This window comes from Pteropus alecto, unplaced genomic scaffold (assembly GCF_000325575.1).
Source record: "Pteropus alecto unplaced genomic scaffold, ASM32557v1 scaffold1197, whole genome shotgun sequence".
NCBI lineage: Eukaryota > Metazoa > Chordata > Mammalia > Chiroptera > Pteropodidae > Pteropus > Pteropus alecto.
Genome location: NW_006441068.1, coordinates 112,956 through 117,088, shown reverse-complemented (window position 1 = coordinate 117,088; position 4,133 = coordinate 112,956). Strand labels below are relative to the sequence as shown.

The window sequence follows — 4,133 nt, the reverse complement described above, 5'->3', positions numbered from 1 at the left end:
GTTTATTTCTCTCCCAGTTAAAAGAGTTCTGGCGATGGGCAACCCAGGTCAGAAATGGCAACGTACAAAGTTGCTGGGAACCAGCTGCCTTCCATTTCCTCATTCTGTCATCCCTAGGGGTGGTCATGATCAGCAATACTATTCTAATGACAGTACTAGGCTGAAAGACCTGAGAGAGCTAGATATTCAGTTTCTTTAGATTGTAGTGTTACATGTTATAACAATTTCTCTTAATACTGTTGTTGAAAAATGGAAAATTGTGAGAAAGGGTTAATAAGCAACTGAATGGTTATAACCAGAGAGTACATTACTGTATCCACATATACTTAGAAGACTTCTAGTGATATGGCTCAGGTCTTTTGTTCTTGGTCCAATCCTGTTTCACTCTTGATCAGTGACTGAATATCATTGACTACTCATTCAATTTATAAAGAATGTCAAATAGAGTGGACTCCTTAGAGAATGGATGATAGAATAAGCGTGTGTCTAAAAAGCCTATAAAGGCAGAATCTAAGATAAAATTTGAAGTCCATTCTTTTTGGTCTAAAAAGGCCAACTTTATGAGGTGTATCTTCAACGTTACCTATGAAAAAGTACTAGGAGTTTTAGTAAATAAGATAAAGTCAGTTTGATAGGAAAAAATATATCTATGAATGAAGAAATGGAAGGTAGCCAGTTCCCAGTATGATACAGTTGCAAAAACACTCTAGATTATAACAATGAATTTATAGGCAGGGATTTTTTAATACAATGTCCGTCAGATTGCAGGTGGAGCCTTGTATTCAGTTCCAGTTGTTGATTTTGAGTCCTGCAGTCTCGGGAGATTGGTCAGGAACTTGAAGGGGGTGTAACATATCTTGAGAAGTGGTTGAAAGCAACTGACGTGTGTGTGTGGGGGGTGTGATGTATGTCATTAGAGTCAGTAGAGAGATGAGATCCAATAATTGTTCCCCTTTTACTCAAGTCCTGAGATGATTTGACATTCTTTGTTGGGCCAGGCAATAGAACAATGGCCAGTAGCGGGTAGAGAGAAGCAGAACTTAAAAAGATTTTGTGATGAAATATATGTACAAATGAGTATGCAAAATATGTATGTACAGTTTAAAGAGTAATTAGAATACCTGTGAAAATGTCCCCCTGGCTTAAAACTGGAACATCACTAGTATCTTAAAAGATATTGTGTACCTCTGCATGATCTTATCTCATTTGGTTTCACAGCTGTATAATATCATTGTCTGGTTATGCCACAGTTTATTCATCCTACCATGAAAGGATAGATATATTTTTTCCTATCAAGGCAATGCATTATTAATGTTCTGTACATGTCCTGGAGTGTAAGTACAAGAATTCCTTTTACAGCAGTGGTTCTCAAAGAGTGGCAGGAGCACCACCTGGAACTTCTTAGAAATGCAAATTTCCATGCCCCAGTGCCTGAATGAGACTCTGGTGAAGAGTCCAGCAATCTGTATTTTACAGATCTTCCCAGTGATTATAATGTACACTAGTGTGTGAGAACTATTGTTTCAGTGTATGGGCACGAGTATGGAATTTCTGGGTTCTAGGGTATACCCATGTATAGCATTTTTTGAGAAATACCAAACATTTCCGAATTGGTCGTACCAATTTATGTCTCTACTATCAGTGGGTGAGTCTTTCCAATGCTCCTCATCCTCTTCTATGTTCAGTGTTGTGTTACTTTTTTAGGGGTCGCAAATCTAGGAGGTTAGAACGATATCTCCCTGTGTCCTTAATTTACATTTCTCTCACTAATTATTGGACTTGAGCACCTTTTTGTGTATTTACAAGCCACTAATATTTTCTCATGGTAAAAGACTATTTGTGTCTTTCCCACTTCTGTATTGAATTTCAAATTGATTTCTGGACTTATTTATGTCTCCCTGTACTAGTCTTTTGTCATTTTATGTGCTGCAAACATCTAATAGTTTTTAGTTTGTCTTATTACTCTGTTAGATCTTTTGTTGATCAGAGTTCTTAATTTCAGTGTTATCAAATTTATCAATCTTTTATGGTTAGTGCTACTTATGCCTTAAGAAGCCCTTCTATATCCTGAAGTCATAAAGACTTTTCCCCTCCATTGTTTTATGAAGTGTTATCATTTTGTTCTTTTCTTTTGTTATGACTTTTATTTATGTTATGATAGAGATATATATTTTCATAATGAATAATTCATTGGCCCAGCACCTTTTATGAAAGAATCCATTCTTTAACCATAGGTCTTTATAGCCCAGTCTATCTTAAACCAACTTTCTGTACATAGGTAGGGTTGTTTTTGAGTCCGCTATTCCAATTTATTCTAGTCTGTTTGTTCATTTCTCTGCCATCATCACATTGTCTCATAGTTTTATAAAAAAGTCAATATCTGCTCAGACAAGTTCTTTTGTGTTGTTCTTAACAGGTGGCCCATTTACATTTTAGAATTTGTAAATTTTCATGAAAACCTTCTGGGAGTTTGTGGTTGCATTCAATTTATAGATCAGTTTAGGAGGAGTAGACATCTTTCTAACTCTGAGTCTTCTTATCCATGATTTTCTTCATGTATTTAGAGATTCTTTAATGTGTTTTAATATAATTACTTTTTCCCAGTAAGTCTCATGTATCTTTTATTAGATTTATTTCTAGATATTGTATTGTTTATGATGCTATTGTAAATCGTATAATTTTAAAAATTACATTTGCTAACTGTTCTTGGGAATATAAGTACAGTTGTCTATTTTATATATATTTTGTAGCTGTGACCTTTTAAGTATTTTCATTCTAATACTTTGTTGATTCTTTTGAGTTTTCTGTGTGGAAAGTGAATTTATTGTGTCCTTTTCGATCCTTTTATATTTTCTTTGCTGTAGTCGTTAGTACCTCTGCTTGTTGAATACAAGTGATGATAGCAAGTATCCTTGTCTTATTCTTGTACTTAATGGAAATATTTTCAATATTTCAGTATCAAATAAGATTGTTGTATCCTCTTATATTCAAGTATGATTTGAGTTTTCATCATGAAATGGATTTAAATTTTATCTAATGCTTTTTCTGCATTATTAGTGGTAGCAAATGATTTTTCTTCTTTACTTTGATTATGTGGTGAATTAGAGTACTCAACCTTTAATTAACAAACCAAACTAGCATTATTGGTACAAACTTACTTGATCAGAATATTATTTTATATATACATTGCTGGATTCACTTGTATAGTATTTAGGATTTTGTATGTGTAGGTCACAATTGATATTTGTTTACAAGTCTATACTTTTTATTTCTTAATCTTTTCCAGTTTGGTTTTGGTATCAAAATTATGCTAGCCTCATACAATGAGTAAAAAGTGTTCCTTTTGTGTTCATATAATATCACTTCATCTTTTTCTTGGTAGTATATGCCTATAGAGACATCAGTACCTGGCATTTTCTTTATGGAAAGATTAACTACTGATTTAAATTCTTTAAAGATTATTGGATTGAATTTTCCAGCTTTCTCTTGATTCAGTTTTTATATTTAGTACTTGTAAATAATTTATTCATTTCATTTAGGTTTTCAATTATTTGTAATATGTTCCTTATTTATTCTCTGTATTTTGTTCCCCTTTCTGTAATTTTGTCCTCTTTTTCTCTATTGATAATTGTTTATTTGTACCTTATCTCTTTCCTTTCATCAGTTTGTCTCATAAGTTTTCAAAGAACTTGACTTTGTTTAAAACTCTTAACTTTTGTATGTATTTTTTTCCATTTCAGAAATTTAAATTTTTATATACTTTTTACCTCTTCCCACCCATTATAAGGAGTGCCCATTCATGAGCTGGCATATAGTTTTTATATCTGATAGGCAACATGATACTTCATTGTTTTAAATTTGCATTCTTTTATTTGTAATGTTGAGCATCTTTTAATAAAATACTTGTTAGTTACTTATAAATTTGATGTGAAATGTAAAAGAGGGCATTTCGGTCTGAGGAAACTGTATTAAAGGAAAAATTAGGGAGATATGTTTAGGGAATAATATAGCACTTTGTACATTGTATATTATGTAGCACATGTTTTATTCTGATTATTTGATTATTCTGATTGATTACTTGGTTGGAACTCTTTAAGGACAGACACTAATTCATACTTATTCGAGGTCTAGAC

The 4,133-nt window shown here is 32.6% G+C and overlaps 1 long non-coding RNA gene across 1 annotated transcript; it reads left to right on the top strand.

Moving 5' to 3' along the window:
* LOC112484965 lies at positions 1–3,913 on the top strand. The gene is made up of 2 exons (XR_003048319.1): positions 1–47; positions 677–3,913. It is a non-coding gene; the product is annotated as an uncharacterized LOC112484965 (long non-coding RNA).
* Positions 3,914–4,133: the final 220 nt, after the last annotated feature.